The sequence below is a fragment of the Eptesicus fuscus genome, chromosome 25 (assembly GCF_027574615.1).
Source record: "Eptesicus fuscus isolate TK198812 chromosome 25, DD_ASM_mEF_20220401, whole genome shotgun sequence".
In the NCBI taxonomy this organism is placed as follows: Eukaryota; Metazoa; Chordata; class Mammalia; order Chiroptera; family Vespertilionidae; genus Eptesicus; species Eptesicus fuscus.
In genome coordinates, this window is record NC_072497.1 from 10,932,859 (window position 1) to 10,944,809 (window position 11,951).

Consider the following 11,951-nt stretch of genomic DNA (forward strand, 5'->3'; position numbering starts at 1 on the left):
TTTTTCTTCAGAGAGGAAGGGAGAGGGGGAGAGAGAGAAACATCCATGATGAGAGAGAATCATCCATCAGCTGCCTCCTGCACGCCCCACACTGGGGATCGCGGGCATGTGCCCTGACTGGGAGCCAAACCATGACTGGTTCATAGGTCGACGCTCAACCACCGAGCCACGCCAGCTGGGCAATAAGCTATGTGCTCTTAACACAGATTTTTTTTTTAAATATATTTTTATTGATTTCAGAAAGGAAGGGAGCGGGAGAGAGAGAAACATCCATGATGAGAGAGAATCATGGATCAGCTGCCTCCTGCACGCCCCACACTGGGGATGGAGCCCGCAACCCGGGCATGTGCCCTGACCGGGAATTGAACCCAGCACCTTCAGTCCACAACACAGATACTGATGTGAGAGTTTAGAGTAGCTTAAGTACCAAGAGAGATTTTAAGTAGCCACTGCCGGGTATTGCCACGTAGGCCGGAGCTCACGTGGACTCCCACGAGAACAAAGGTAATTCATTTGTCTTTAGCATTCTTCTGTCATTACAAGGTCTCTTTCCTCTGAGATCATCTAAAGCAGTGGTCGGCAAACTCATTAGTCAACAGAGCCAAGTATCAACAGGACAACGATTGAAATTTCTCTGGAGAGCCCAATTTTTTAAACTGAAACTTCTTCTCACGCCACTTCTTCAAAACAGACTCGCCCAGGCCGTGGTATTTTGTGGAAGAGCCACACTCCAGGGGCCAAAGAGCCGCATGTGGCTCGCGAGCCACGGTTTGCCGACCACGGAATCTAAAGGAAGGGCCAGCCCTAGCCGGTGTAGCTCAGTGGATAGAGCGTTGGCCCAAGGACTGGAGGGTCCTGGGTTCGATTCCAGTCAAGGGCACATACCTCCATTGCAGGCTCCTCCCTAAAAGTCAATGGGAGAATTAACAAAAAAAAATGCAGAGGGTTCCTGCCCAGGGGCCGCTCACCTGCTGGGAGGACCCCCAGAGTGGGCCCTGCGCGCCCCGAAGGCCAGCACGCCCTCGACTCGCAGCCGCCAGCAGGTTGCCTCATCCCCGAGCCAGGCTGGCTCCCAAGGTACTTGCCTACCCCCTCCTTTGCCGCCGCCTCTGGGCCCGCTCTGCACGGAGATGAAAGGGCTGGAACACGGGGCTCCGGGGAACACGGAACCCCTCTATTAGGCTCGGCCCCGGCCTTGCCTTTGAGAGGCCCGTAGAAGCGCTTACTCACAAAGGCTGTGTAATTAGGGGGCTGGCGAGCTTCATGGAAAGGCTTGATGTTGAGGAAATTATTAGGGAGTTGGGGGAAGGGAGGAGGTGATAAAAAAAACCTGACCTGAGATCAACTGATAGCATTCCCTCTCCGTGGAATGATTTTTTTAAATTAAAAAGTGCTTTAGCCCGGCCCGCGTGGCTCCGTGGTTGAGCGTCGACCTAGGAACCAGGAGGTCACGGTTCGATTCCCGGTCAGGGCACATGCCCGGGTTGCGGGATTGATCCCCAATAGGGGGACGTGCAGGAGGCAGCCGGTCCATGATTCTCTCTCATCATTGATGTTTCTCTCTCCCTCGCTGAAATAAATATATGTAATATATATTTTAAAAAGAAAAAAAGGTAGACTGATTCGCAGAAGGCATGTGTAAACGGTCCCCAAATCTTTGGGGCCCGCCTGGAAAAGTTCTGGGTGCCTTCCGTGAAGCAAGAATGCAGACCTAGCCCTGACCGGTGTGGCTCAGTGGATAGAGCGTCGGCCTGCGGACTTAAGGGTCCAGGTTCGATTCCGGTCAAGGGCATGTACCTTGGTTGCGGGCACATCCCCAGTGGGAGGTGTGCAGGAGGCAGCTGATGGATGTTTCTCTTCCATTGATGTTTCTAACTCTCTATCCCTGTCCCTTCCTCTCTGTAAAAAATCAATAAAATATATATTTTTTAAAAAGAATGCAGACCTCTCGGCCACGTGACCAGCTGACGCCCGTCTGGGCTGTTCTGTCTCCAATTATCTTTTGCACCATCGACGCATTTTCAGTTGGGCAGGGACAAAGCCAGGAGCCTGTGTCCCGCTATTACTATTCTTCGGCCTCATTTAACAGCCGGTCCATCGTGTGTCTGTCAAAACTCACGTGACCGCCCTGGCCCTTGGGGAGGCGGGGGAGAGGAGGATGCTCGCTGCTCCAGCTCACGTGTGCCGCGTGGCACTGCCCGGGGACAGAGACGGCCCGTGCCACGTCCTGACAACGGGAAGAGGCACCAGCCACGTTTGCCCCACGTGCTGGCGGCCGATGGGCGACACCGGGCCAGATCGGGCCGGGGGGCAGCCCGAGCTTCCCAGGGAACCAGCACCAACGAATCTTCTCCCAGCCCCTGGATACAGCCTGGGCTTCCGGGGGGCGAAGCTCGTGCTCCCCGCTGTAAGGAAAAGGATAAACCAGCTGGGAGACGGGGGTGGCTTTGCATCCAGCGCTGTGGCTGGCCTGGGAGTCACTCTGTCAGCAGCACCGAGTCACCTCTGCTTGGAATCTGTTGAAAGCAAGACAGAAGAAGGGAGAGGGAGAGAGAGAGAGAAACATCAATGAGAGAGAACCGTCCGTCAGCGGCCTCCTGCACGCCCCAGTTTGGTTTAGGTATAACTGTCACACGAACAACTGCACGTACAGAGCGTGTATAATTTGATAGACTGGACCCATTGGAGAGCGGGGAAATCGATACCTTGAAGAAGAGGGAATGTCCAATAGTTTCTCTCCCTCTCCTTTCCTCTCTGAAATAAATATATACATATATATATATATATATATATACACACACATATACACACACACACATACATATATATATGTGTGTGTGTGTATATATATATATATTTTTTTTAATATACTTTATTGGTTTTTTACAGAGAGGAAGGGAGAGGGATAGAGAGTTAAACATCGATGAGAGAGAAACATCAATCAGCTGCCTGCTCCACACCTCCTTCTGGGGATGTGCCCGCAACCAAGGTACATGCCCTTGACCGGAATCGAACCTGGGACCCTTCAGTCTGAAGGCTGATGCTCTATCCACTGAGCCAAACCGGTTAGGGCTAAAAATATATATATATATATATATATATATTTTTTTTTTTTTTTAAAAAGCTACAGGAACGAACAGGCCCCTGGGGCAGTGGTCGGCAAACTCATGAGTCCACAGAGCCAAATACCAATAGGACAACGATGGGAATCTCTTTGGAGAGCCAAATTTTTTAAACTTAAACTTCTTCTAACGCCATTTCTTCAACACAGACTCGCCCAGGCCGTGGTATTTTGTGGAAGAGCCACCCTCCAGGGGCCCAAGAGCCGCATGTGGCTCGAGAGCCGCGGTTTGCCGACCACAGTCCTGGGGCAACAGAAGTGGGGCGCTCGCTCCGCTGGGCTTGTTGCTTAACAGACCCCCCCCCCAAACCCCTCCCCAAGGAGCCCTTATTACGGAGGCTTATAATCCGAGGTGGTTTATGAAAAGCCCGGGGTCCCTGCTCCGGGGTCTGCCCTGCCCTGGCCCAGGGTCTGGCCCCGTGACACTCACTTTATCCGAGGGCAGCGGCTGTGAGGAATGGGCTTCAGCCTCCGTAATCACTTCTCCCAATTACTCGGGGGCGGCTTTGCGACCGACGTGAATACCCGGGAGGGATTTTAAAGAAGCCTCGTTGTCCTTGTCTAATTAAATTAAAAACTTGAAAGGTGATTCACACGTTGGCTTCTGTTCCCCCTCCACCACCACCCCCATTAATCAGTTGCAAATTATAGGGTCTTTCAGGACGCTGGGCCACGTGGTCCCCTGCTGGGCCCCTGGGGTCAGGGAGCCCCAGCCCTGCACGCTCTCCAACCCCATCCCACCCAGCCAGCCACCCGTTTTGTGTGTGTGCCGTGTCCATGCTGGGGTTTTAATCCTTCCAGAAAAAAAAATCTCTATGGGATGCCTTCGATTCCAGGTCCTTCTATTCCCAACAAGCAGGAGGTCTGTCTTGGGGGGGCGGGGGGGGGGGAGGGAGAGAGGGAGAGAGAGTGGGGGGCAGGCAAACCGGTGACAATTCACCTGGATTGAGAGTTCATGGGGTCACCATCTCTATTTTTATTATTTTTAAAAAATATTTTTTGATTGATTTCAGGGAGAGAGAGAGAGAGAGATCAATGATGAGAGAGAATCATGGATCGGCTGCCTCCTGCACGCCCCCTACTGGGGATCGAGCCCGCAACCCGGGCATGTGCCCTGACTGGGAATCAAACCATGGCCTCCTGGTTCCTAGTTTGATGCTAACCACTGAGCCACACCGGCCGGATTCTGCTATAACTATTTTGATAGGGCGCTTAATCGAGATCTAATCTAGGGTTCCCCGTTGCCTTTGGCGAGTCTCTTTGGTTCCTTTTGGTCTAGAGCAGTAACCCCACCGAATCCATTTCTTCTTCGGTTCCTTTTCCATCGAATGAGGTCATGGAAGAGTCCAGAAGCCTTTCCAGGGAGAAGGGCCCTTCCGCGCGGGGTACGCGTGACTGTCTGTTTATTCCTGGCGTCCCTTGGCCCGCTCACCCGCCTCCGGTACTTCCTGGAAGCGGGGGGTCTGCCCGGCGGCGGCCAGGCTGGCCTCGGACTCGGGGTGAACGTTCTGGTAAGTGGGTGGCGTCGAGGGTGCCGTGAACTCCCATGTTTCATCTGGGGAGCCACCGGAAGCAGACAGCTCCCAGGCCCCGCAGAAAGGCGACCCATCTCCCCGGCGTGAAACCGGCCAGAGGCGCTGCGACCCAGGGAAGGGCCTGATGAGGGAAACATCTGGCCGCTTCGCCGGGGCTGGGAAACGTCCTTCCGGGAACCGGCCCGTGTGCGGGCACCGCCAGCCCTGGTCTGTGTGTGTGTGTTTGTGTGTGTGTGTGTGTGTGTGTATGTATGTCTGTGTGTCTGTGTGTCTGTGTGTGGGGTGTGTGTCTGTGTATGTCTGTGTGCATGTGTGTGTGTCTGTGTGTGCATGTGTGTGTCTCTGTGTCTCTGTGTGTGTCTGTGTGTGGTGCGTGTGCGTTTGCATGTGTATGTGTGTGTATGTGTGTGTCTGTGTGTGTGTCTGTGTGTGTGTGTGTGTCTGTGTCAATGTATCTCTCTCACGTCTCTCCCTCTCCCTCTCTGAAATCAATGAAAAATATATATTTTTTTTTTTTAAAGTCTGTGTGGTGTGTGTGTGTGTGTATGTCTGTGTGCGTGTGTCTCTGTGTGTCAGTGTGTCTGTGTGTGTGCATGTGTGTGCATGTCTGTGTGTATGTGTGTCTGTGTGTGTGTCTGTGTCTGTGTGGTGTGTGTGTGTGTTTCATATATTTTTATTGATTTCAGAGAGAAAGGGAGAGGGAGAGAGACATCAATGATGAGAGAGAATCATGCACGCCCCCTACTGGGGATCAAGCCCACAACCCGGGCATGAGCCCTGACTGGGAATCGAACCGTGACCTCCTGGTCCACAGGTCCACGCCCAACCACTGAGCCACACTGGCCGGGCCAGCGTGGCATTGTCCTCACCTGTCTGTTGACCCCCGCTGAGGTGCCACGAGGGGACAGGCCCGTGGACAGAGGGGGTGGACGCCTGGCCAGGCCTGTTTGTTTAGGTTTGAGGGGAGGATTTTGTCTCTCCTTTCTTTACACTATGGGTGTTTTTTCTTTCTGCCTCCCACACCCCTTCCCCCCCACCCCCTCCCTCCATCCCATATTTGTCTTTCGGGCCAACAACTGAATAACAACGTAAACAGACGGCCCAGATCCGTCGGTCCCACAGAGCTGGCGCGGAGCAGACTCACTTGAAAATTCCCTCCCGTGGGTTTTCGGTTCCGTGACTCACGCTGGTCTGTGTGTAAACACACCCGCCCTGTGTCCCTCCAAACACCTCCCAGAAACGTGGGTGGCAAAGTGGGCTCTGAGCATCACCGGGTCTCCATGTTCCCCCCTCACCTAAGTGGCCGCTGCTACATGCCGCTTTCCACGTGTTTCCTGCCGGTAATAAGAGGCTGGTATGGTCCGACCAGCATGGCTCAGGGGTTGAGCATCAACCTAGGAACCAGGAGGTCACGGTTCGATTCCCGGTCAGGGAACATGCCCAGGTTGCGGGCTCGATCCCCAGTCGGGGGCGTGCAGGAGGCAGCCGATCCATGACTCTCTCTCATCATGGATGTTTCTCTCTCTTTCCCTCTCCCTTCCTCTCTCTGAAATCAATTTAAAAAAAAAAAAAGGGGGGCCCTAACCGGTTTGGCTCAGTGGATGGAGCGTCGGCCTGAGGACTGAAGGGTCCCAGATTCGATTCCGGACAAGGGCATGGACCTTGGTTGCGGGCACCATCCCCAGTAGGAGGTGTGCAGGAGGCAGCTGATGGATGTTTCTCTCTCATCGATGTTTCTAACTCTCTAGCCCTCTCCCTTCCTCTCTGTAAAAAAACAACAACAATAAGCTATATTAAAATATATATTTTTTTAAAAAAAAGAGAGAGGCACGTGTGTTCAGGAAAACCATCTTTCCTGACATTGGGAGTTATTGATAAAGAGGAAAGCATGAGGACGTGTGTGGGGGCCCCGTTCTGGGTGAGGGCCCAGCTACCCGGGGAGGGGGAGGGGGTGGGGGCTGAGTGCCCTGAACTTTCTATTCTGTGGGGGCCCTGGTGGTCTTAAAGCTGTGATCACTGAAAACACATAGGAAGCCCTGGCCAGTGTGGCTCAGTGGATAGAGCATAGGCCCTCGGACTGAAGGGTCACGGGTTCGATTCCCGGGCAAGGGCATGTACCTGGGTTGCAGGCTCCATCCCCGGCCCCCGGGTCAGCCGGCAACCCATCGATGTATCTCTCTCACGTCTCTCTCCCCCTCTCCCTTCCTCTCTGAAATCAATGGAAAAAAAAAAAAAATATATATTATTATTATATTTTTTTTTTTTTTTTAAAGGCAGCATCAGGTTTTTGATCACGCACCCCCCCCACCACCACCACCACCTCACAGGGCTGCTGGGAAGCTAAGGCGCGTGTCAGCGGACACCCTGACGTGACGCCAGCTAGCAGCCCGCGGCCGGATGCCCAGCCTGGCCTGGCTGTGGGCTTCTCTGCTCCTGCAGATGCTGTGCTGTGAGTGTGGGTGCAAAAGGCACTCCCTCGAGTGTGAAATGTGTGACTCCGATTCCGGTAACCAGCGGATCCTCCTCCGTTTTTTTAAAGAGGAATTACCCAATCGGGGTTGGAATTTGTTAGTGGGTTTTTTGTGCATATCTGCAAAAAAGCGAGACCAGTGGAGACAGCAGTTTGTTGTTTTTTTTTAAAAAGACACAAGTGCCCTACTTCTTTTGTTTTGTTTTGTTTTTTGAAGGCACATTGGTTGGAGGCGTGGCTTTTCTGAATATCCTGGAGTTGCAGGCTCTGGGTTGTACGTGATGGACGATGCACCATGGCCCGAGCTGGTGCGGCTCAGTGGACAGAGCACTGAAGGGTCCCAGGTTCCATTCGGGTCAAGGGCACAGGCCCGGGTTGCAGGCTCGATTCCCAGTAGGGGGTGTGCAGGAGGCAGCCGATCCATGATTCTCTCGCATCATGGATGTGGTTTGCTGTGTTTTTTTTTTAATATATTTTTATTGATGTCAGACAGGAAGGGAGAGGGAGAGAGAGATAGAAACATCCATGATGAGAGAGTAGCATGGATCGGCTGTCTCCTTGCACGCCCCCTAATGGGGATGGAGCCCACAACCCGGGCATATGCCCTTGACCCGAACGGAACCCGGGGCCCTTCAGTCCGCGGGCTGATGCTCTCTATTCACTGAGCCAAACCGGCCACGGCTCATCATTGATGTTTCGATCTCCCTCTCTCTCCCTGCCTCTTAAAAACCAATAGAAATATTTCTTTTAATAAAAGAATGCACCATACATTTGGTGGCTTTTGTGGGGGGAAACATACCATCACCTTCAAGGTACACATGGGTTGTTTTTTGTTTTTAAAGAAAAGATGACAGCCGAAACCGGTTTGGCTCAGTGGATAGAGCGTCGGCCTGTGGGCTGAAAGGTCCCAGGTTCGATTCCGGTCAAGGGCATGTACCTTGGTTGCGGGCACATCCCCAGTAGGGGGGTGTGCAGGAGGCAGCTGATCGATGTTTCTCTCTCATCGATGTTTCTAACTCTCTCTCCCTCTCTCTTCCTCTCTGTAAAAAATCAATAAAATATATTTTAAAAAATAAAAAAAAAAAAAATAAAGAAAAGATGACAGACGACAAGCAGGTGCCTGGGTTCCGGGGGGGACGCTGTAGAGTTCAGGTCGCGAGGTGCCCTGCCCAGGTGCCCTGCCCAGGTGCTCAAGGCCCGGGTGATGGAGGAGCTGGAGCCATCAAGGAAGAGACCCAGTGTGTCCCCTCCCTGCCAGACAGCTGACGGGGTTCCCAGAGCAAAGCCCTGGACTGCATGCTGGTGGAGAGAAAACCGGCGCCGGACCTGCCTCCGAGAGGGAATCCTGGCACCGGTGGGAGTTTGTGTTTCTAATATTTTTGTATTGATCTCAGAGAGGAAGGAGAGAGAGAGAGAGAAACACCCATGATGAGACGGACTCATGGATCGGCCGCCTCCTGCACGCCCCGCCCCGCACTGGGGATCAAGGCCGCAACCTGGGCATGTGTCCTTGACCGGAATCGAACCTGGAACGTGTGTGTGTGTGTGTGTGTGTGTGTGTGTGTGTGTGTGTGTGTCTGGGAGGTTGATGAGCCTCCCTGGCCCTGGCCCTGACCCAGGCCGCGTGGACCCCTGCCCCGGTCGCTCACCTCCCTGGGATGCTGCGAGCCTTGCTCACTGCCAACCAGGAAGGGCGAGTCCAAGTCCTGGGGTTTCACGGGGGGTTCCCCTCTCCGCTCCTGCAGGTGACGCTCAGCCAGACGGCTCAGGTTCTGTGTCTGAGTTTCCTCCTCGGAAAGTAGAGACGGGAAGGCGCCGATGTGTCCTGAGCCCTCGCGACGGCCCGGCCACTTCCGGGAGCTTACGCCTCGAAAGCATGACCTAGACGCCGCGGGGCAGGCGTCCTTGTCCCGTTCTGCAGGGGCCAGACCTGAGGTAGCGACAGGCTAGGTCCCGGGGCTGTCGGGGGGCAGATTGAAACCAGGGAGCTGACCCCAACAGCGCCTCACAGAGCCTCTCCTCATGGATGTTTCTCTCCCTCTCTCCCTCTCCCTGTCTCTCTGAAATCAATAAAAATATTTTTAAAAGAAAGAGAGAGAGAGATCCCACGCATGGGGAGATGGGCAAACGTGTGGACCCAGGCTAGCGAGAGGGTGGGCCCCTGGGGGTCATGGACCAGGCTAGCGCCTACCTGCATCCTGGGGAACGGACTTGTGGGGGATGATGCTGAGCAAAAGAGAAAGGGGAGCAGAGATGGCTATTGGAGGAGTGAGGGTAACATCAGCTGCTGTAACAAGTGGGCCCCCCAATAGACCTTCGTGTCCCGTCGATGTGACCATCCAAGGCGGGCGTCCTTGGTCAGCGGGCGACTTCCTTCCCTATGTTATGTCGGGGAGTAGTGATGCCAGGGGAATCAAATTTGGGGGCCCTTTAAAGCCAGGGGGGCAGGTCCCCAGCCAATAGCATCAGAGAACCCCGCTGTGGACAGCTCGGCCCGTGGGCATGTGAGCCCTGGATCTGGGTGGGAATGCAGGGGGCCTGGGCTCTCACTGGGGGGTCATCTATAGCTCCCCTCCCCTCGTCCTCCTGGGCCAGTGGCTTGGACACGGCCCCCCACCCCATAAATGCACCAGGGACAGGGCGGCAGGTATAGCAGGCGACGTGGATTCCGGGTCTGAATGGTGGGAAGCAGTGGGATGACGAAGACGCTGGGAACCTGGGAAAGCCATTTGGATTTTCTCTCCGAATTTTTCGCCGGTGACTAAAGCAGATGACTAACCTTGTATTTTCCAGAGCCTGGACTTAATCCTTCTCCTGGCTGGCTGGCTGGCTGGCTGGCTAGCTGGCTGGCTGACTTCTTAGAGATTCAAAAGACATCTTTTTTTAAAAAAATATATGTTTATTGATTTCAGAGAGGAAGGGAGAGGGCGAGAGAGAGAAACATCAACGAGGAGAGAGAATCACGGGTCGGCTGCCTCCTGCACACCCTACTGGGGATCGAACCTGCAACCGGGTATGTGCCCTGACCGGGACTCGAACCCAGGCCGCAGGCCGATGCTCGATCCACTGAGCAAAAACCGGCCAGGGTTCGGGCCAAAAGACATCACTTTAGACTCACCGTGAAACAACAACTATAAAGCATCTACTAGGACAGTGGTCGGCAAACTCATCAGTCCACAGAGCCAAGTATCAACAGCACAACGATTGAAATTTCTTCGGAGAGCCAAATTTTTTAAACTGAAACTTCTTCTCACGCCACTTCTTCGACATAGACTCGCCCAGGCCGTGGTATTTTGTGGAAGAGCCACACTCAAGGGGCCAGAGAGCCGCATGTGGCTCGCGAGCCGCGGTTTGCCGACCACGGTAACTAGTATAAGCCACGTAGGAGGTGATGGAGGCATGACTGACACTTGAGGAAGGTAGGAACCACGGGAGGGACTTTTGGGGGAGCCAGAAGAAAACTGGTTTAAAACATGGAACATTGGCTTAGCCCAACGCATTGCTCCTCCGGAGGAAAAGGAAAGTTGGCGTGAGCGTCACCAGAGGGACCTGGTGTCTTTTACCCACCCCTGCGAGACTCCCTTCCCCGCAGCCACGCACACTCGGCAAAAAACGTGAGTGGGAGAGAAAGTTAATAACGATAATTAAATGGGCCAACGCTCGTTCTGCCAGGAGCCCAGCAATGTCGTCATGCGTAAGAGTTGCTCAGAGACACGCAACGCGGAGCAGGGAGTTTGCGATCGGAGCTGCTGGAGCCAACAACCAGGAATGTGCTGCTCTGCTTTTCCTGAGAAAGCGCAGGATGGACCAAAGGGCTGATGGGAAGGGAAGAATGGCCCGGCCGGCGTGGCTCCGTGGGTGAGCGTCGACCTAGGAACCAGGAGGTCACGGTTCAATTCCCGGTCAGGGCACATGCCTGGGAGGTGGGCTCGATCCCCAGTGTGGGGCGTGCAGGAGGCAGCCGATCAATAATTCTCTCCATCATTGGTGTTTCTCTCTCTCTCTCTCTCCTCCCGCTCCCTTCCTCTTCAAAATCAATAACATACACACTGAGTGGCCAGATGATGATGATCTCTGAACGCATAATATTCTGGCCACTCAGTGTATATCCTACATAATAAAAGGCTAATATGCAGATTGTCCCCTCGATCAGCAGGCAGGCCGGCCAACCATCCATGTCCCCTCCCCCTGGCCAGGCTGGCCGGACCCCACCCATGCACAAATTCATGCACCAGGCCTCTAATACACACACACACACACACACACACACACTGAGTGGCCAGATTTTTATGCGTTCAGAGATCATAATAATCTGGCCACTCAGTGTACACACACACACACACACACACACACACACACATATATATATATAATTTTTATTTTTTTAAGGGAGGAATGGAAGGAACATACTGGAACACTTCTGACGGACCTCGGGCTGCCAAAGAACAAACCCTTGCCGGAAGCTGTGGACACGGAGGCAGGCGTTACATCTCCGCCAGGATTCTAAGAGCACATTCCAGGAGAAGTGGCTTGTGCCGGCTCTTCATGCTGATGCAAGCGGAAAAGGTAGCCCTGTTACCCACAAACACTTCCAGCTTGCTCCTCATGCCGACCCAGCGGGCCAGCGCGCTCTGTGGCGACCTAGGAACCGGGAGGTCACGGTTCGATTCCTGGTCAGGGGCACATGCCCGGGTTGTGGGCTCGATCCCCAGTAGGGGGCGTGCAGGAGGCAGCCGATCCATGATTCTCTCTCATCATTGGTGTTTTTTCTCTCTCTCTCTCCCTTCCTCTCTGAAATCAATAAAAATATATTTTTTTAAAAAGA